General features: G+C 43.4%; 1 long non-coding RNA gene across 1 annotated transcript; it reads right to left on the reverse strand.

Annotated features, from left to right (window-relative positions):
• Positions 1-20,764: 20,764 nt before the first annotated feature.
• LOC310844473 lies at positions 20,765-22,922 on the reverse strand. The gene is made up of 2 exons (XR_014564155.1): positions 22,810-22,922; positions 20,765-21,006 (listed from the first exon to the last, which is right to left on the reverse strand). It is a non-coding gene; the product is annotated as an uncharacterized lncRNA (long non-coding RNA).
• Positions 22,923-23,198: the final 276 nt, after the last annotated feature.

Below are 23,198 nucleotides of genomic sequence, written 5' to 3' on the forward strand. Positions count from 1 at the left end.
CCCTCGGGTGCAAGTAGGGACCGCTTTCTAGCGGGAAGGTAAACGGCGTTTCCGTGTGCAGCTCTGGCTCGCCAGAGCAGCGATGTCACGCTGGCCACGTGACCCGGAAGTGTCTTCGGACAGTGCTGGCCCCTGGCCTCTTGAGTGAGATGGGCGCACAACCCCAGAGTCTGGCAAGACTGGCCCGTACGGGCAGGGGTACCTTTACCTTTACCTTATAACTTCTTGTCAAGGGACGCGGGTGGCGCTGTGGGTAAAAGCCTCAGCGCCTAGGGCTTGCCGATCGAAAGGTCGGCGGTTCGAATCCCCGCGGCGGGGTGAGCTCCCATTGTTCGGTCCCAACTCCTGCCCACCTAGCAGTTCGAAAGCACTCTTAAGTGCAAGTAGATAAATAGGTACCGCTTTATAGCGGGGAGGTAAACGGCGTTTCTGTGTGCTGCGCTGGTGCTGGCTTGCCAGAGCAGCTTCGTCACGCTGGCCACGTGACCCGGAAGTGTCTCTGGACAGCACTGGCCCCCGGCCTATTAAGTGAGATGGGCGCACAACCCTAGAGTCAGACACAACTGGCCCGTACGGACAGGGGTACCTTTACCCTTACCTTTAACTTCTTGTCAAGGTACATAGAGAAATATTATCAACTGACAATATTCAAATACTGTAACATGAATTTGACCCTTTCACCACCTACAAATGCCATTTTCAGGTGCTTCCTAAGTGACATTTTTATAAATGTCCCTAATAACAAATTAAATCAGCTTCCATGCATTTGTTTCCTGAGCTGCTTTATTGCTCCAAGTTTGGGACTCCCTCCACCCATTTTTTTTTTAAAAAAAGACATGCTGGGAATAAACCTGGCACCTTCATCCAAATAATTCAACAATTCCCCCTTTAGCACCCACTCCTCAGAATATAAGTAAGTACAGGAGGTAGGGTCAGTCCAAAATATTTTGGTGCCTGAGGCAGAGTTACTGCAAATGTTGCCCCACATCAAAGTATGTTGTATCCAAAGCCAACCAAGATATTTTGTGGCCTGAGGCAGAAAACTCTCAAAGCACCTTACCTTTTCCCCTCTCTGGCAGAAAAATAACAATAATGACAAATTAAATAGCAATTTACTGCCCTTCACAACAGTCAATATTACCTCATTCTGCCCAATAGTGTCAGGTGACCCTGGCAGAAGGGAATGGTGGTTGTGGGTGGGGTGGAAACCTCCTTACTATGTGTTAAACTCCCTATGCCCCCCAGTCACTAACTGCCAATATTCAATTCCTTCCCACTTTTTGTTTCGATTTTAGTAGCTTTCTCTTCCTCTGTGTATAACCCTCTATCTCACAGCAGTATGGTCCAAGTAATTGAATTGTGGTCCTCGTGTAAAATGAAGCCAACTTCAACCTGCAATTTTTCTTTCATCAATTTGTCAGGGACAGTTCAGTGCAGCAACCGGCCATGTGTAGAGAGCTCCTGAAGTCTTGCCGGCAGGAGAATGAGAACTGAGGAACCACAGGGAAGCAGTTGCTGTTTTAGCTTCCTGTTACTGAAGCTTAAGCTTCATGTTGGGATGGGTGAGGATGTCAATTTCGGGCTTTCAGTTTCCCATTTTTCCAGGCTTCAGTTTGATTCTCCACATTTGGTTTGTGATTTCTTTTGCAACATGTCAGTGCAAATTTCTCCTAATATACACATTTTGTATGCCGGTTTGTCTAATATACACTTTTGCAAAGCAATTTTCTCTCATTTAATGTGGTGTTGTATGTTATTTCATTAATAAATGCATTTATATCAGGACCAGTTCAAGATGATTCGGAGCCTGAGGTGACTCAGAAAATGACATCCCCCCAAGAATCCTGGAAATCATAGCTTGTTATTGATACTTTTTTCATTATTTTAAGAATACAGGAAAGGGGACTAAACCAGGGATATCCACCTAGGTTTCATCTTCTCTGCTCAAATGAGCTGAGCAGCTACTACAGTGCCCAGAAGGTAGCCTCAATGACATTGGCCGGAGCTGGGACCGAGCAACGGGAGCTCACCCTGTAGCGGGGATTCGAACCGCTGAACTTCTGATCGGCAAGCCCTAGGCTCAGTGGTTTAGACCACAGAGCCACCCACATCTCAGATAACTTGGTAGCTTGACTCAAATTGGGATATTGGAAACTGGTTAATAATTATTCAGTATGGTGGGATTCCGGAAGGATCTTATAACTGTGTCCTTTAGGCCTGCTGAAACTCTGCTTATTGCAAGGAGGCAATGACCACTCCCTTTACCCACCCACCCAACCAATCAACTGCTGGATTTTTTTGATGAGCCAGGAAGGGCAAGGATCTAGCACACATGTGGTAGCTGTCACATTTCCAAGCAGTGCCGGCCCACCCATGAGGCAAGGTAAGGTGACTGCCTTCAGCGGCAGGATCCACAGGGGCAGCAGAGCCTGATGTAGATCTTCATTTCCCCCTTGTTCCTGATGTAGTGCTGCCCACCAGGGCTTCATTTTGTGGTTCGCCTCAGGTGCCAAAATGTCTTGGACCATCCCTGTTTCCAAGGATCCCATTCACATCCTTGGGTTGTACAAGTTGAAAAGTATCCATTAACACTGGACAACTAAGGGAGCAAAATTACCTGCACTAGACCTGTAAACTATAACATCCAAGTCAGAATGGAGCTGATTTTGTCAGCAAAGTGCTGAGCAAATTGTTCATAGCAAGTGGTCTAACTGATCCTCACATGTAAAAAGTGTAAAAGACCCCGGACCACTCAAAACAGCCATGCTAGATGGCTCCTTGATAACACAATGCAAGCAGGGGAAAAAGACATTTCACTGCCTGCATTGCTGCAAAAGAAGAAGAGGAGGAGGAGGAGGAGGAGGAGGAGGAGGAGGAGTTTGGATTTGATATCCCGCTTTATCACTACCCGAAGGAGTCTCAAAGTGGCTAACAATCTCCTTTCCCTTCCTTCCCCACAACAAACACTCTGTGAGGTGAGTGGGGCTGAGACATAGCTGTCAACTTACAGATTTGAAAATAAGGGACCAGCAGCCTCACCTGTTCCAGGCACTCCAGTCTTCCTGTCCTCCTGCAGTCTGGTCAAACTCATGCTGGTAGCTTCAAGAACACTGTCCAACCAACTTTGTAACCAGAGGTTCAACTGAATAGAATCTGAATCACATGTACCACAAGGCCTATGCAGCCTCAACTTAAGATGGCTCCGCAGCCTGGCTTTGCACTGCAAAGTTTGCAGCAGCACGTGCAACAAAATGGCGTCCAGCATTCAAAAAACCCCTCAGCTTGCATTAACTAGCCACACACAAACAGCCTCCCCCCCTCACCACGAGATCGCCAGTCACCCACCATTTTAGTCAACCAGCTCCTTTCTTTCCCCCCATAAGTCAATCGAAGGAGCCTCCAAAACAAATTCAAAAGCCCCCCCACAAGATCTCCTTTCCTTTCCCCCCACCATGTGCACCCACTCCAGACAGACCTTTTCGCTGGCAAGGGTGAGTGGGCCGTTGATGATGTATCCATCCGATTCTGATCCGAGCACTTAGCACAGGTATTTTCAACTTCTGAGCCCCTCTGAGCCAAAGGCAGAAAGCCCAGCCAGCAGCCAAACGAAGCCTCAAGGAAAACCACCATCACCTCTCCACTGGGAAGCGCTGAGCAAAGGCGAGTCCCCAAGGAACGCAGCCGATTTGATCAGCACAAGGCATGCAAGCTCCACCCCCCAGTCATTCTTAGACTTCTTATTGGGTGAGCAACACAGTTGGAGCCTCCCTCCTCCCTGGCCGGCAGGGAGGGAGGGAGGGAAAGGAGCTGCTTCCTTTGAAATTTAAGGGACATCATTTAAGGGACATCCATCAATAAGGGACAGCAGCAGGACATGGTGCTGGAATAAGGGACTGTCCCTTCAAATAAGGGACACTTGACAGCTATGGGCTGAGAGACTTCAAAGAGGTGTGACTAGCCCAAGGTCACCCAGCAGCTGCATGCGGAGGAGCAGAGACGCGAAGCCGGTTCACCAGATTACGAGTCTACCACTCTTGACCACTACACCACACTGGCCTTCAAATAACCTGTAGCTTGTACTCGGTTGGATTCATTCCAAGTTTTCTGCCAACATGAGTTTCATCATCACCAAGTCCTTAGAGAAACAAGGAGCTGGGCTGGCTCCACTCTCTGAGAGTGTATACTCAGGAATGACCATGTCCACCATTCTGGTCATTTCTCCATTCCAGAGGTCCACCAGGGCTTTGACAGAATTGCCTGCCAAGGTAACAGGAAACCCCTGAAGAGCCATCAGGAAACCAGATCCATCAGTTTCCTGGGGTGAACCATCTTAATCATTCCCCCACCCCTGAGAGTATACAATATACTACTGATGGCCTTCAAGTGTACAGTAGCTTTCTATATAAGAAGAACTCTGTCCCCAATTCTGTGAAAATGGGTCTCTCTGCTTTTAAAGTTGATTATAGCCCCCTCTCATGAGAGCTTGTATTTGCAACAAGCTGGATACTTCACTAGAGACGAGAACCAAGTATGAAATTGGGTTTTCTTCCATCTAAGTAGAAAGGCCAACCAGAGCATTTTGTGCAGTGTAGTCACGTACCCTGGAGCTGAGTGCAGACAGATAAAATTAATTTGATAGGTGACTCACTTCTTGCCCTTGTTAGTTCACAATGATTCATTTGATCCAAGCAGATTTTCTAACTCCAGTAAATGCAGGCTAGCGAAAATATTGCCTGCAATATATTAGTACACTGGACAATGACAGTTGTTAAGGTCCCTGCCTGCCTGTTGACAATGCCCCTCAGAGCACATTCAGAACAACTTCCTTTAAAACTGAGCTGCTTATTTAAAAGGAGAAATGAATATGCAAAGTGTTCAAATCACCCCAAACAGATTACTAGCGAGAGAATCTGGACACTGCTGACGTCGAAGCTGTCAGTTAAAATATGTGCCAAGCCTATCTGCGTTTCAATAAAGCCCCCCTAAAATAAATTCTGGCTATGCCCATGCTGGCATGGCAGGATCAAATATCCCTCAAAAATGCCTTACTTCTGATAGCAAAACACTTTGAGCCAGGCCTGCAATAGAAAGGGAAAGCTTTAACTCTTACATGGTTCATGGTGGGAGGGGGAGAAACACCCTCAAATCATGTGACAATATTGAACAGATAACAGGGAAATGTGACTAGTTACTAAATGACATCCAAAGGAAGGCTTCAGCCTAGGCAAATGCACTAAAATACATTCTGCACAACTGGAGCCAAATGTGATTAACCATCATCAGAAGACCACATAAAGTTATTAAACGCAGCACGGCTTATCTTGTTGTTGTAATATGCTTTTAGGGATGTTCTTCAGCTCCCCAGGGGAAAAAAATTAGCCATGTATGAAAGAACAGGAACTGGGATTATAGAATATAAAATGCAGTTTGGGCCCAGAGGGCTGCAACTATTACAATCTGGGTAGCCATTTTAGGATATTTCCAGCAGATTCTTCTTCCCAGACTCTGCTGGGAGGCAGGCAGTTATCCCATTACAGTATATTAGAAAGCAAGAGAGGTTAGCTGATTTTTTTGCATGCAGTTTGCTACAGTCTTGTCAACCAGCACAGCAATTAAATCCATCCATTAAGAAATCTAACAAACCGAGGATTGGTGATTGTATTTATCCCAGGCATGTTTCACTAACAATGAATTCCTAATCACTGTCTACTCAGAAATGAGTATTGTTGAGTCCAATGGGTCTTACTCTCAGGAAAGTGGGGAATGGATTGCAATGTACATTTATTCTTTTTGTTGCCCCGTTAAACCACATAGGGCGCAATCTTAAAGCTTCATCTGCTGGGATGGGCAAGCTAGGACCCAGTGAATCTCCAGCTGAGCAAGGGAGGGTTATGGCTCAGATAGGTTATGCTGGTGTAAATCCCAAACCCTGGTTTAGCCAAAGTTATGCTAAACCTGAGTTCCTCATTCAGCTCAGCCAGGGCTCAGCCAGGGCTCAGCCAGCAAAACTGATCTGGGCAGATTTTAAACTAGCATAAGCCCTGGAAAGCAGGTGTTCCTTAGGGCTGGGGAGGAACCTGAAGGGGGACTTAGATGGGATCCTAAACTTGTTCAGCTAGGCCACGGGTGTCAAACACAAGGCCAAATCCGGCCCGCCAGACCTCGTCATGTGGCCCGTGTAGCCGCTGCCGGCCGCCAGCCTTCACCTTTTATTCTCACTTTTTTTTTTTACACAAGAAAGCCGCCTTTTCAGCGCATGCGTGGCAGCCTACAAGCCAGAGACCGTCTGCCCTCTAGCGGCGCCGGCCGTTCTACACAGGAAACCTCCACTTTACATGCATTCAGGAAACCTCCACTTGTTTTTATATTGAGTGCATGCCATCCTGTGATGTGACAGATCCAACGGCCGCCTGAACCCTTCTCTCATGTACTGTAAGTTCTACAGATACAACCGGCCCTTTGGGGGTGACCAAACTGCTGATGCGGCCCCCGATGAATTTGAGTTAGACACCTCTGAGCTAGGCCATATGACCTGCTAAAAAGGTAAAGGTACCCCTGCCCGTACGGGCCAGTCTTGACAGACTCTGGGGTTGTGCGCCCATCTCACTTAAGAGGCCAGGGGCCAGCGCTGTCCGGAGACACTTCCGGGTCACGTGGCCAGCGTGACATCGCTGCCTGGGGCAACTGCTACAGATAAACTGTCTTTGCATTGCAATTCCAGCACATTAGACATTCCAAGACACCACTGGCAGGCTTAGCTATAAAATCCATCTTAGGATAGACAGTTAGAATGAAAAACATTCTTTCATGCCAGCCCCAATCTCCAAGTGGTGAGAGATTTTTAGGGGTTCCAATGCTTACCTGGGGTTTGGTTGTCTTGGAATGAGGGTCAGCAGAGACTGTGATGCCTGCAGGTGATACGGTTTTATTGACACATATGTACAAGCTAAGCATAAGATCATGAGTAGGCAAACTAAGGTCTGTGGGCCAGATCAGGCCCAATTGCCTTCTGGATCCATCCCGCAGACAGTTCGGGGATCGCCACGTGGATCGCCAGCGCACACATTCTTTCCCTCCTCCCTCCCTCCTCCTGGCTTCTCCCCTAGAAGCGGAAGGGGGCTGGGCTTTGTTGATGCCAGCAGCAGCAGCGGCGCTCAAGCGGCTGCCATTTTAAGCAGTCCCTCTTTGGAGCCCTTTCACGCACTGCTCATCGTCCCTCCGCCGCCAGCCCCTGTCGTGCACAAGACACAGGTAAGCCACCGGGGCTCGTGGTGCTCTTGCATCACCGCCCCCCCCAATATAGTCTGGCCGCCCATAAGGTCTGAGGGACAGTGGACCAGCCCCCTTGCTGAAAAAGTTTGCTGATCCCGGCATAAGATGGAGATGTTCGCAGTATTAACTCCCCAACATATCTTGTTTCTCCATTAATCACAGATTTGGATCCAGCACAGATCAAGCATGTCTCCAGCTTTCAGCCTGCTTCAGTTCAGCTCTCCCTCTCCCTCTCCAGCTATTGTTCTCCTACCTAGCAGCTAGGTGAGGCAAGACCCACCCATTAGCCTGGAGGGCACCATCACTTAGTTGCAACCTAGCTCATTCTTTAAGTGGCCAGCTAAGGTCTTATAAAAAACTTGTCTGACCAGTTCTTCAAACTCCTCTGTTGGATGCTCTCACTGGGTACAGAATTCCAAGAACTGGAACAGAATCAGGACATTCTAGACTGACACCGCCCCACACACACAAACCCACAACAATATGAAAGTACATCTGGGAAGAAAAAGATCAAATTATCATTTATAGCTAGCCATTCTTTCTCAGTATGCACCTTACTACACTAGGGTGTTGCTATTTATGGACCTTGAGGCTCTCCGTGGGGCATACCGGGTGAGGCAGTCCCGTAGGTACGAGGGTCCTAGGCCATGAAGGGCTTTAAAGGTCAAAAGCAGCAACTTAAATCTGACCCTGTACTCCACCGGGAGCCAGTGCAGCTGGAAAAGCACTGGGTGAATATGCTCCCATGGCAGAGACCCCATGAGGAGCATCACTGCAGCATTCTGCACCTGCTGGAGTTTCTGGGACAGCTTCAAAGGCAGCCCCGCGTAGAGCGAATTACAGTAGTCAAGCCTAGAGGTGACTGTCACATTTTAGTATGGCAATACGACCTCCAGTTCCCTCCCTTCCTAAGGGGAAGAGAGAATTGCTGGAATCTAAAGAGGGCTCTGAACAGGAGCCTGGAATGGCCAAGCAGGATTTGGGATTGGGGGTTGAGCAGGTCCAAAGCTCTCACTCAGAATCAGGCACCGCCTTAGAGAAGGGAAGAGACACACCCACTCAGTGACTCAGACACAGTGTCCATGTGCAGACCTGCTGCATATTTGGGGACAGAAACACTTGCGAAAACTTGATGGGTGAGCGTCAGCCTCGTGGAACAACTAAAGAAGAATGGCAACTTAAGTTGACAGAATATGCACAACTCGCAGACTTAAGATGCAGAATAAGAGAACAAGAAGAACATACGTTTAAAGAAAATTGGAAAACGTTTATTGAATATATGGGAAATAATTGTGTACAGCTGAAAACGCTGGCAGCATTAAGTTGAATTCAACAGTGTAAACAAGTTTTGATGGAAGCAATAATGGAATACTTAATGGTATAGTTTCTGTAACATATGCGGGGATTTATGATATGTAAAATGAACCATGGAAGGAGAAGAATGGAAGTCATTGATATTTTAAGAATGTGAAATGAGTATTTTAAATGGTAAAACAGAAAACGTAATAAAAATTATATACACAAAAGAAACAAACCCACCTCGTGGAACAATTTTTCCACTCTTGTGACTAATTGAACTTCTTGTGCTTGGACCCAGAACTTGTGGACCTTAGCCTCACCTCTAGACTGGGACTGTAATACTGTAGCTGTTTCCCTGATGCTGAACCTTACCTGCATGACAATAAGAGCATTGCCATGTTTTGGGTGCAGGAACCAGGACAGTAGGTTGTATTCAGCTAAGATCTACTCCGAGTTCACCCATTGAAATGAATGAACCTAAGTTACGCATGCCCAGTACCTTCAGTGAATCTACTCTGAGTAGGACTAGTGTGGCATACCACCCATTATGTTCCATTTTCTATGGACTAGGGGGGGGGGTACCATACAGAAAATTGCATTTACCCGGTAAATTGTTCACAATTTCTCACTAAAGGCATTTCTCATTAAAATACACGATTTCTTTATATTCTCCCCTAAGAAATATTGCTCCCTTCAAAAAATAATAATATGAGTTTTGTATGGAATTCCTTGGAGAAAAACTGAACAAAATTTGGGGAAGTACACAGTCCTGTTGATAACTATGCTGCGTTCTACATACAAATCCAGGAATTGCAGATTAGGTTGTTTCGCCCTAAAATGCAGAGTCTCCACCATGCCTGTCTCTGTGAGATATTATTATACAATTGTGCAATGTCTTGCTTAATTGAGGCCTTTGTTCTTTTATTTATACCCCTGCAGCAAATTGAATGTGTGCATGGAACTCATTTGGCAGGGAAGATGTGCTTAAAAGCAGCTGTGAGCATCCATTTGAAAGGTAGTAAAAGCCCACATCCTTTCTCATCTTTTTGCCTCTATCCAAACTGAGTTGATTTTTCTGTTCCACAACATATGCAGAGGTTGCAAAAGTGGGAAATGAAGGAAGTGCAAACGAAGCTGACTCAGCATTTTCTAATGTCCGGTTTGCTCCAAGCTATTAAAGCAGACGACAAAAATTAATTATGGCTCGAGAAAAATCATAATTGTACATGTAAACGGCATTTGACAGGGTTCCAACTATATTGCCACTTGCTTCCTGGCTAGGCAGAGAAATGAGAAAACGTTACTGCAGAAGATGTTTTATAGATGATATAGATATAGATAAAATGTGTGTGTGTGTAGTGTATATGTTTGTCTATGATGTGAAGTGATTTGAAAATCAGTTTTTTTCAAGGTGGTGTGTGTGCAGAGGCACGTCTTAGAGTCTAGACAATAACCATCCATCACTTTACCAACTCCATCCATCATGCCCTTTTCCAGTATATGTGTCCCTGCACAATGGTATCTGCTTTTCACCATTACTGAGGACTTGTATAAAAGACCTTATCATTCCAGTAGCCTGATGCGTATTTCAATCAAGTTAGCTAGAGATCTGTAGGCAAGGAAATCTGCAGCCTCGTTTTCTCAGAACATGCTTGACTTCCCATTTGGGCTACCTAACCTATGTTTTATACCATGTACTTTGATATTTTTTGTAGTTTTTTTTAGCTTTTTCCGTTATTATTATTATTATTATTAAGGATTTTTTTTTTGTAATTTTGGTTATTTATATTTATCTGTATTTGTTTAAAGCAATATAAAAGTATATTTTTTAAAAAAAATATACAATGAATAAATATATTAAGTAGAATATTAGCGACAAACCAGTTACACCACAGCCTTTTTCGCATTCACAGAAGATAAGCTTTGCTTCTAAATCTTGTGCTTGCTTGAAACCTCCTTCCGATCCCTTGGCTTCATTTGCTATCTAGAATTATTTTAAAGGTAGAAAGAAAGAGTTAAATTCAATTTCAGTACGGCCATACAGCCAAATTATCATCTTCCTAGGGAAGGTATTGATTTAAACCCCCTGCGGCACAAAAGTCAACACCATCTTCATTTTTTAAACAGTAAATCTATCTGTATGAAATATATAACCATACCTGTTCCATATTTTTACAATACAGTGTCATTTTAATCACATACTGAACTCTCTGTTCTAATAAATATCAGCTCAGCTCACAATTTTATATATATCTAAAATGACTGAGCTTTATTGCTAACTACCTCTCAGCTTTGTGATGGTGGCAACACAGTAAAATACTTGTTTCAAACTGATACACAGAACATTCAGGCAAGGTACGAAAAATGCACAGTTATTGATTTTTTGGGGGTTCGGTTCCTAGTACTCTTATTTTTAAAGGTGTTTCACTGAAATAAAAGTAGTGAACGCTGGGGTTTTTGTTTTAAAAAACCACCACAGTCAATATTTCCACAAAGAGCTAAAAGATCACGTCAAAGATCCCCACACATATTATTTACTTGTAATGGAATTGTGGTTTGGAAAACAACTAGGGACCACTTCTAAATTTAACTTTGTAGATGGACCTAAGCACTTCAGAAACTACAAAAATGGTCTGCTTCAGCCTTAGCATTGTATCGATCGAAATAATACAATATTCATCAAGAATGTGTGGTTTGGAAAAGGGAGCTAAGAAGGAAGAGTGCTTAGGCTGTGTAATAATGAACTGTGCCTCATCTAAAGGAATATTCGTGTAAAGAGAGGCTACATCTAAAGGAGCTAATACTATAGTATCAGTAACTCTGGTATGCTCTATAACCCTGGTGAAGTGAGATGTGTCTTGCAGATAGGCAGGTGAGTCCTCCGCAAAAGGTTGCAAAAATGAATCTAAATATTCCGCAATGGGTTCCAGAATAGACCTGGAGTCCGATACTATAGGTCTACCTGGGGGAGAATATATGTCCTTGCGGATTTTGGGTAAACAATAAAAAATAGGCTTGCGAGGATAAGGCTAATTCCCAAATCTTTGAAATTTAAGGAGGCTCATCTCTGTGCTCCACTACTATGGGAAGCTGATTATGTCATAGTGTGCAATGCACTTTTGTCATAAGCCGGGTCCACTGTCAATAGTTAAAAGTCCCAGCGATGGTTGATTAGCCTCTTCTGTCATTCTTAGCTTACATTTTTTAAAAAGAAATAAAGACAGGTGTATGATAGTTTATTGTTTTATTATGCATTTTATCATTTATGTTATATACCCTGCCCTGGTATTTATATAGATGCTGAGTGGGCTCTCTCTATTTTTTAATAAATAGAATAAATCACAAAGGGAGTGTTGGGGTAAGTGTGGCAGAGCGGAATAACACCGCCATACTTGCAAAATACTTGAGTTCAGCTTAAGCTGCTGGAGCAGAAGTTAGTGAACCAGAGGATTGGCACCATTCAATCTAATGTAGCTCAACTGAGATAATAGGATGTGCCTTCAAGTAGTTTTCCATAGGCTTCCCTGGGGAAATCACAATGGATACAACACGTTAGCATTGCAAAGATAATAGATTTTAGATGGTAGGATTCTCTTTTAAATGCTACTTAGAGAATGGGAGCAGGCTTCTAATATCTGGTCCTTTCATTTCTGCTAATAACATTTTCGTGGGGGTCTTACTAAGTCAAATAGTTTCCCTTTAAAAAAATTTATGGTTGAAATAGCAAGTCCTGGGTGGGAAATTTCCCATGCGATGTATCCTGCAATCCTTTGTGCATTATTGCGTGCAGCAGCAGAGTAGGAAAGGAATTCCTTATCCTGTGCAAAACCATCCTTTCTTGCTGAGAACATCACAACACCATCTGCTGCTGTGAAACACTGCTTAGTGCTTACTGCTGCTGGCTTCTCCTGACTCATATAATAAATACCCTGCTCCTGTTGTTCTATTGCCATGTTTCATTATGGAGCACTTAATGAGCTCTTATTTGGGTGTTAAAAAATGCTACATTACATGCGCTTCATTTTAAAATAATCCCAAGCAACCCTTTGGGTCAGTTTTGCAAGTTGAGAAGGTTTTAATTGATGATCATGATGATATGCCAATAACGTTATCATATGCTACTTTGCTAATTTAGTGGCTGATGCATTAACCCTTCCGTCCTTTATATATGCCCCAGGATAACAATAGACAGACAGATGCCACCACATTATCATGGCAAGTCCAAGACGGCATTCATTCCAGAAATACCCTTCAGCCACGAATCATGCAAAGAAGAAACCACATGATCAAGCTTTGCTGTTTAGTTGGTTCTTTCCCCAGGCCACCATGTGTTGACTTGGACTTTCTGCATAGGGGAATCCTACTCAAGATCAACTGGTGTGAATACTTGGAAGTCTACACATGAGCAACTATTTATACATTGCCATCTGGGGGTGAGCCAAGCAATATGAATGCTCTGCAGTGCCACCCTGCTTCCATTCCAGTAATAGTATGGCATCTCTTTCATGTGTGAAGATAAGGTCAGGTGTGCTATTAGACAGACTGAGACACCTGCCTCAGGTGGCAGGAGCTGGGGGCAGGTAGAGATGGCCAAATGTTGAAGGACAGAACAGAGTGTGCCCTGTGGTCTGCCCTATATTCCCTAACCTAGGCTGCTGCCCTCAAGTGTGGTGGAGGACACAGTCCTGTTTTTATTTTCTCTCTTTAACAAAATTTATATACCACCTGAGAGTAAGAAACCCACTGAGCAGTTTACCAAAATATAAAATTAAGCATTAAAATTATAGATTAAAAAACCAGTTAACAGTAAGTTAAAAGCCTTCAAATGGCTATTAAAATCAACAGACACATGTCAACGTTCTGCAGAACTGGATAGGATTTCCTAAACACAAATGTTTTAAGCTGGACAAAAAATACAGTGAAGGCAGCTGCTTGGTGTCAGTAGACAAGGATTCCAATGTGTAGGTGCTACCACACTAAAATATTGATATTTTACAAGTACAGAAAAGGTATTATGTGGCATCTGTGATATGGAATAAGGCGATCACACAGATCAACTACTCTTAAGCTGTTAAAGGCTTTATATTCTAATAGTAACACCTTGAACTTGCCCCAACAGCAAATGAGAGACCAGTGCATATATCTGAGCTGAGGTGTTAAATGCAGATACCGTGGTACCTCTGGTTACAATGCTTCTGGTTACAAATGCTTCGGGTTATGAGCTCTGCTAACCCGGAAGTAGCTGCTCCTGGTTGCAAACTTTGCGCCAGGATGCGAACGGAAATCGCGCGCTGGAGGCACGTGCACAGCGGGTTCACAGAAAAGACAGCAAACATAGACCACAATATATATAATCAAAATAAAAACAACAACCCAATAACATCTCCCCTCACAAAAAAGAGCCACATTTTACAAGGGCATAGGATGTCCAACCAAAGGCCTTGTTAAAAAGGAACGTTTTTGCCTCGTGCCTAAAGGTGTACAATGAAGGCACCAGGTGAACTTCCCTGGGGAGAGCATTCCACAGATGGGGAGCCACTGCAGAGAAGGCCCGTTCTCGTTTTGCCACCCTCCGGACCTCTCGAGGAGGAGGCACACGAAGAAGGGAATAAATGTGTCATCCAACAATACTTGCAGCTGCCCTACCACAACTCTCTCCAACAACTTCCCAAAGAAGGGGGTGAGATTCCATAGTTATTGCAGTCCAAGGAGTCCAAGGCTGGTTTTCTTAGGAGAGACAACACCCACTACCTCTTTCAAGGCAACAGCCACCATTGCTTCACCCAGCATAGAGCTAACCAAGCTTTGGACCCAACCAGTTTACATGCTGCCCATGTTAGAATAATATAATAAGAATAAATTTCCAATGTGGAATGGGGTGCCATCTTGTCCTTCAGCTTTGGCAGCAAAATGTATTGGGGCAGCTCTGTGTGAAAGGAGCTACTGTTGAATTGTTCGTAGAATAGATCCACATGGATTTTTTTTTTCAGAATGAGTGGCAAGATGGGCTTCAAGAAGAGCTGGTCCACATAGACGTGCTCATCACCTGATGTCTGTAACATCAAGGGTTGTAGCCAACAAATTTTACTCAGAGTAGACCTACTGAAATTAACAGACCTAAGTTATGTTCATTAATTTCACTGGATATACTCTGAGTAGGACAAGCTTTGGCTATCACCCCAAATAATTGATCCTCTTTGTGAGTTGTGGACCACTGCAGATATAACATTAACAGATGAAATAGCCATTGGAAATCACATTCTGCTGACAGACTTTTGCCTCCAATGCAGCACTGTGCTTGTCAACGGAGAAAGTTTCCACATTCAGCTGTCAGTTATCAAATCTGCAATATTCCAGTATAGGGAAATCAAATCATGGGCATGAATGTGCAAAGCAGACCAAAGATCATGAAACTCACATTCAGACATCTTATAAAAATGAAGCAGGGAGGGAATGCTGTTTGCACCAAACCTTTAGAAATTGAGTTCTGATGACATCGAGAAGGAAAAAATAACCACGAACAAAGCAAAAGGTTGTATATATAATTGTTTCCATCGCCAGGCAGAATTCTGTTTGATGTTGTTAATACAGATGCTGCAGCCGGTACCTTTATACACCTGTGTCCTTGAAAATAAAGTTGTTATAGCAACAGGCTGAACTGTTATACAGATTTAATTCTGCAGCTATACTGTAAGAGCTATAAATAATTAGCAATTATTTGGTACAACAGACAGACTTTAAAAGCCCATGCAATATCTCTGTGCGTCAAACTGTGAAATAATGGACACAACATCATTTGCTTCTGCAACTGAATAAGAGAAGGAAGCATTATTTATGTACACAAACAAACAAAAAGTGGGAAATCCTTTATTTTTCCTTAGCAAAAGGAACATGCAATCTATTAAACATGCATATATAAATCTAGGTTTTCAAGATTGTCATTCATTGTTGACATACATCCCTTTTTCATCCTTTCTGTGTCGGAAGATAATTATGACCCTGTCAATACGCTATCACGCGTCCTTGCTCAAAGAGATTCTAAATCAATCTCATCTGAATTTGAAAAATAAAATTGAAAAATAAAATCGAGTTAGATCTTTTAGTAACCAAGTGAAGACTTTCATTGTGCCTTGCAGGGTCAGAAGACTTGAGATCAATGTCCATGTCTGAATTTAGAAACAAACAAGTTTTAGAATGCAAAGCAATTATGGAAACATGGTTAGAGGCAACTTTCTCCAGGTGGCAACATCTGAAAAGATTGTGCTGTGAAGGTAGTGTTAAAAGTAACATTAACAATTCACAAATGATGTTTCAGATGACTTGAGAATGTTATAGTTCAGAAAGCACTGAACTGCTGAGTCCCTTATAGTAACATAGAAAAAACTGATGTATTGAGAAGCAATTATTAAAAAAAAAAAAAGGCGTAGTGCCATATGGCAAATACAGTCAAAGCTTTGTGCAAAGGATCCAGACAGAAAGCATATTAGAAACAGTCACAACTGCGAACTAGATGTCATTCCCTATTTTTATGAGACAGAAGGCTGGGCTTTTAGGGGAATTTGACATTTTGCTGAAGAGCAAAGTGTTTTGTTTTCTTCTTAAATACTGGAATATTATTCATAAATTTTTATTTTCATACAAAACATCAGATAGTAGGTAATGGGTTGACTATAATCAGAGAGTAAGTTCTGAACTGTCCAACACAAGATACTGGCAGAGCAATCCAAACGCTCTTTGTTCTGGGCAGGTGGTGGTTGGGTTGGACAAAGGTGTCTTTCTGTCTTTCTGTGGGCCTCCACCATCATCTGCCTGCTGGTACAGAGATCCCTATTTCCACCTGTTGAACCGCTGGCCTCCTGGCAGCAACCAGCAGAAACCCCTGGAATGGATTTGTTGGAGCCATCGGAACCACCCCTGATGCTATTGCATGACTGTATCACATCCTGCCAGGCCTGAATTGCTGTGCTGGCTCCAGCTTGATGCAAACATCTGTCTACCCCTCCAGCTTCTACCCTGTCCATTGTGCACAGCAGGGCTAAGAACGCAGCAGTGTCCTTCTCATTTATAAAGCCCTGCTGGAGTAATATTATTGCTCCCCAAAAGCATTACGAGGCTCATTAATTCCTTTCTCAGGAAATAGCTACCAGTTTCTCTACTCATAGAACAGATGATCATGGTACAGAACAGTCTTCCTCAATCTGATGCCTTCTGGAAATTCCTGGACCACAACTCCCATCATCTCTGACCTCTGGAATTTGGATGGCACCAGGCTGAGGAAGGTATGTCTAGAACTTCCAGTTTCAAGCTCAGCTGAGAGCTGTACAGTGGTATCTCAGGTTAAGTACTTAATTCGTTCCGGAGGTCCGTTCTTAACCTGAAACTGTTCTTAACCTGAAGCACCACTTTAGCTAATGGGGCCTCCTGCTGCCACCATGCGATTTCTGTTCTCATCCTGAAGCAAAGTTCTTAATCCAAGGTACTATTTCTGGGTTAGAGGAGTCTGTAACCTGAAGCGTCTGTAACCTGAAGCATCTGTAACCCGAGTTACTACTGTACAGTGGTACCTCGGGTTAAGTACTTAATTTGTTCCGGAGGTCTGTTCTTAACCTGAAACTGTTCTTAACCTGAAGCACCACTTTAGCTAATGGGGCCTCCTGCTGCCGCTGCGCTGCCGGAGCCCGATTTCTGTTCTTATCCTGAAGCAAAGTTCTTAACCTGAAGCACTATTTCTGGGTTAGCGGAGTGTGTAACCTGAAGCATATGTAACCTGAAGCATATGTAACCCAAGGTACCACTGTATTGCCAAAATGCACCTGTATGTTTTTGGTGCTTTTTCAACTGCTTCCTCAAAATTTCTCAATCTAGACATAAAGGGCCAACTCATGTATGATAGGGTCAGCTGCTTCTTTTCTCTGTGCAATATTCAATATCTCCCAAGCAAACTGCAGCAGGAGTTTATTTGTGGGCCATACATTACTACTCTCAACAAAATCTCTGCACACACAGAGAGAAAAAGTGTTCATTTGCCTGTGCAAGCTCAGACCCAAACCATTTCTTGCTAACCCGTCACAATCATCAACATGAAATAGGCTTCTGCACTGTAAGAAATCAGAATTTATCTGAAAAGAGCAACAAAACTTTGAGATTATTAAATCTCAAATTAACATGGATCTTCTTCTGCAATGTATCCAGCAGGGGGCAATAATAATTTCATTAAATTCTGCATTCTGAAATGGAGAGAAACCAGTAAATTAACTTGCCTGCGAATATTTCAAAACACTTCTGGTGCTTTCATTCAAAACTTTAATGAAAAAAATGCCCTTATATTTCATTATTCTTATCACCTGAAGAAGCAGTAGTATCATAGATTTGCCCATTTTGTTGCTGTAATTTGTATGGCAAATCAAATTCAGTCATTCGCTAAAAGGTTTAGTGATGTTGATGCTGCTGGGATTTTATGTCCATAATTAAATCTAGATTATTATTTTTGCCAACTTCAGCATTTGGACTTCCCTTTCCTTTGTATATTCCTTTCAAAACCATAACTGATTGAAAATAATGATTCACAAATGTACTCTTTTGGCTAAATAAAAACTTGGCAACCATGCAAGCGGAACCTGGAGTCTCAGGCTATCTCTAAATGCAGCCTTTTGCAAAGCCACAAGCATACTGAAGTGAAAATCAAATGCAGTTTTCAATCAACAGTGTATTTTCTTTGTTGCTGAAGCTGTATCAGTTCTGTTGCCACACTTTTCCTGATATCAATAATCGAAATCGGTTCACAAATCTTCCTATGTCTGAGGCAGCATATGCTCTACACCTTTGAAGCACATTCGCACTGCAAAGAATTCTGGGCACTGTAGTTTACCCCTTGCAGAGTTACATTTCCTAGCATCCCTTAACCAACTACAGCATCCAGGATTCTTTGAGAGGAATGTGTGCTCCACATGTGCAGAGACATCTTGAGAAGGATTAATACCTATTTTTTTATCTCCAAGTTACTGAAGAAAAAAGAAGTGACCTTCACATTGTCCTAAGTATATCTAGTTTTCCTGGGATAGCCACTGCCAACATTTCATTTTCTATTCATGGGTTGCCTTTTTAAAAGAATTGTATAAGCAACCTACAATTATTTTATGTATTTGTTTCATACAATGCACATGCTGTGCTAAATAGAATTGGTTTAATTCACACTGAAATGGGGAATGGCTCGATGTATATTGCTGAAAGGGTTTAACTGGAATATTGAAACTGAAGCTTTAGAAAAGCAAGAAGAGCTCCCTCTGAGCTTTTTGCCTTTTATTGTAACTTAACTTATTTTGGCCCCAATATAGGTATTCCTAGGTCCAGCCCTTGCTTGGTTCAATCCCTGGCATCTCCACGTTTGGCTAAGAAAGACCCCTTTCTGAAAGCAAACCTGGCTAGTGGCATTCAATGAATGTAGACAATACTAAGCTAGGCAAATCAGTGGTAGTTGTGGTATAAGGCAGCTTCCAATGTTTGTGAGAAGAAAAGAGGACATCTACAGGCACATGAGCACTACAGTGGTACCTTGGGTTAAGAACTTAATTCGTTCCGGAGGTCCGTTCTTAACCTGAAACTGTTCTTAACCTGAGGTACCACTTTAGCTAATGGGGCCTCCAGCTGCCACTTTGCCACCGCCGCGTGATTTCTGTTCTCATCCTGAAGCAAAGTTCTTAACCTGAGGTACTATTTCTGGGTTAGCGGCGTCTGTAACCTGAAGCGTCTGTAACCTGAAGCATCTGTAACCCGAGGTACCACTGTACTGGAAAAGATTGAAGACTCTCACGCACTATTGTAGCAGTAGCAAGTGCTGATTACTGCAGACAGTTGCTGAACATTCCACACAATCCACGAATGGAACTATGAAATTGCACATATCTGTTCCCTCCACCTACTTTAATACACATTAATTCTGATAGCCATATGCTCCATAGTGCCAGTGGCAGACCTTCATGCTCTGGCACCAGGGGGGCGGAGCTGGCGTGCATCCCAGAGGTGTGGCGCACCACCCACAGGGATGTGGCGCGCATCCTGGGGGCATGGCGCGCCATCTGTGGGGGCGTGGCGCCCACTGTGGGTGGGTGGGACAGCTGCAGTGGCACCCCACTGGGATCACGCTGCCGGGGGTGGTGTGCTCCCCTCGCACTCCTCTTCCTCTGCCACTACATAGTGCTTTGTGTCCTGATTCCTTTGGCTTATTGAAAAAAGAGAGCTGCTTCTTCTTTTCTGAACATGGCACATAGTCGTACAAACCTATAACGATTCTATTTGTATTTGTGCAGTGCTTTTTTCTTAAAAAAATAAATGCTTAGGGGTCTTCTCATTTTGACTCAAGAAAATCACCTTTTTATACTTCAAATCGGGGGAAATAAATACAGTAAATAGACAAAAGTACAAAGAACACGCATTACCTCATATTACACAGCTGACAGCTCAAATGAACTTCCACATTGGCATGAGGTTGTGTGCACTAACAACTTCCCAGGTCCTCTGCTTGAAATACTGCCTCTCAATGAGGCCAAACTTTCGTCAGTAAAACACCACACATCCACATTCCACACTGCTTCACACATTAAATGCTCGCTTCCATCTGAGACTCAGGAAAGACCAGGAAAGGAAAGGAAGCCGCCATTGGAGGTAGTAACAATGAAACTGACCAATCACCGTGCTAGATTCCAACTCCTACTTTACACATTAAATGCTTGCTTCCATCTGAGACTCAGGAAACACCATAACAGGAAATGAGGCCGCCATCGGGGGTAGCAACAGAACTGACCATTCACCATCAGTTTAGGGGTACATGTCCCCCTGCGTCCCCCCAGAAGAAAAGCACTGCATTTGTGCCTATTTAATAGTAACATGTATGTAAATCTGCCCCTCTGTTGACATGAATAAGAGAGCTCTGCAAGCACAGGAGTTCCTTGTACGCAGCAGATAATATCTGGGGCGTCAATCAGATGTGCTGCTTGGTCATTAAGTCCCACCATTGCATCAGGTCTAATTGTCATTTTACACATTAGCAGAATCTCTTAAATATTTAAATGCTTCCTTAAAATGGAGGGGGGGGAGAAAACTATAGAACCATAAATCTCTCTAAAGTGCAAGCAGAACATATCCTGTGGGACGAGTGAATAATTTCTCTAATAAATAAGAACTCAGTCTCAGACAATTGGTTTTCAAAATATACTTAGTGCCAAAATAATAGTTAATTGGTGGTGATGATGCATAGCTGTTTGTTTGTTACAAGACTCTTCCAGGCCTTCCCAGGAGAACTTAGGATGGAAGATGATACTGGAAGCGGCTGACAAGAGCTTCTTCATGCTAAAAGCTCAGACATCAACGTCAGGAAATCAAATGGCTTTATTCTGTTTGTGACTGATCAGGTCGCTTGAGATGATCCCTCCTTAATACCTGAAGGATAAAAGAATCAAGATGCCAAACACATATGGTCTAATTGGTGCACACACATGTTGAAGGAACAATACAGAAAGGATGCAATGCAGTAAAGATATTTCCATGTAGGGCAATTGAGCCAATGTTAATCTGCTGCACTCATTCCGAACACAGCCCCATCTCTCTGATTCTGTTCAGGGGCGCCGACTTATAAAAAATATTGGGGGGGCGGGGGCCCATACCGACTTATAAAAAATATTGGGGGGGCCCAAGACCTCCCAACCGCTGCTGCTGGGGGAACGAAAGGGGCGAGCCCCGGGCTGCCCCAACCTTAAGTGAACCTGTGAGGGCCCGCCCTTTGCGGCAGCCGATTGGCTGCCGCCGTGGGCGGTGAATACTAATGAGCTAGGGGGAATCACCGCTTCTCGCGGGGCTGACGCCAGCCCCGCGAGATTGTTGATGGGTCGAGAGCCCGCAACCCTACCCCCTCTCTAGATCGGGAGTGGCTTTGTTTTAACTCATTACTGAATGTATTTTAAAAGGTAACTATCGTCAAACAAGGAAAATAAAAAAATACCAACATAATTTTGTGATTTTACAAAGCATAATATAACTAATAATTTTCTTAAATTATTGGGGGGGCAGAGCCCCCCCAAACGAATTTTTGAGGGGGCTCGGGCCCCCTCAGGCCCCATGGAGTCGGCGCCTATGATTCTGTTAATGTCTTCCATTCATTTGATCTCTCATCCAAGGAACTGGAGACAGCCCCCCAAATGTATCTCACAGCAACCAACTGAGGAAGGTTTGGCTGAAAAAGACTGTTACTAGACCATGGTAATAACCCACAAGGAGCTTGGCAATAGAACCCTATTTTTTAAATGAATGTATCAATTCTATTTAAACCTGGAGAATGCTGTCCAAGTGTAACCTACAGGGTCAATCCAATACATTTTACCACCTGAGGCAAAGGACAAAGAGGGTGTCCACTCCCAGAAGCCAACTCAACTGGCAGTCGAATCTCACTTCAACACTGGTGATGCGATATCATCCCCTACCACTCCTGAGGCAACAGGCCAGGTTAGGGCCCCCTGAAAAGGCCATCTGGCAACAGAAGGGAATGGCTGGGGACTTCGGAGAAAGATCTAGAGCTGCTGTTCCTGCTCCTGAGCAGTTGACACCTGAGACTGTTGCTTCACTCTGCCTAATGGTAGGGCAGGCCCTCGTAACCTATCAGAATGCTATTAGCTGTTGTTCTTCGAAATTAATCCAATTAACTTTGATGACATAGCCTAGTTCCCTCCCTCTCCTCCAAATTCTGAAAATAGTGCCCTTAGGGGCTTACACCTGTAGTCTAGCTTACTGGCTATTTTTACAGTTTAGATTGTTTTGTGCATTATGTTATTAATTCTTGCAAACTGTCTTGTAAGGGTTCCACCCCAAAATGAACATATTAAATAAATAAGCAACATAGCATTGTATTCATAAACATTAGTATGAGAAACTCCACTTTGAATTTGTGGTGAGATACTAGATTTATTTTGCAACACATATCAGAGCAAAATATTTTTAAATTTTATTTTAATGTGCTAAAGCTGATGGCAGTTCTAGGCTTATTCTGATGTCAGACAACTGTTATGTAGTGCTATCCCATCTCTTAATCTTCCAGGACTCAGCTTCCTTAAAAACTGAAGTCAAATCAAACCAACCTTTAAGAACTGACAATATTAATAGGGGGAAAGAAACAAATCATGGATCGTGATGGAAGACAAATGTCAAGCAACACCAGGTCAGATATATTTAAATGTTTAAATATGATCATACCTGTCTGCCTCATCTCAGAAACATTTTGCAACTGTTTCTGGACCTAAAATATAACAAATGATGTGATTTTTCACATTTAAATGGCAAGCAATGCCACCAAGACAGAACATCCAGTGCTTCTGTGATTCTGGTTGCTAAGTACCCAGTGTTTATCACTTTGACTTAAGGTGGAAGTGTGTGAATCCAAAGATTTCCACTGTCTTCACTAGAAAGCCATGTAAGATCTCTGGCCTCAGAGAATCAGAGCTTCTCTTATTAAGTTAGAGGATTAGATACTGGCCCAGATTCCCTCCACCTCCCTCACCCCCCTGGTAAGCAGCTATTGATGCAGCTCTGCCCCAAGAGAGCCACAGGAATGGAATGGTAAATCTCTAGAATATTTGCAGGGG

The sequence above is a fragment of the Podarcis gaigeae genome (assembly GCF_964106915.1).
Source record: "Podarcis gaigeae genome assembly, chromosome: 5".
NCBI lineage: Eukaryota > Metazoa > Chordata > Lepidosauria > Squamata > Lacertidae > Podarcis > Podarcis gaigeae.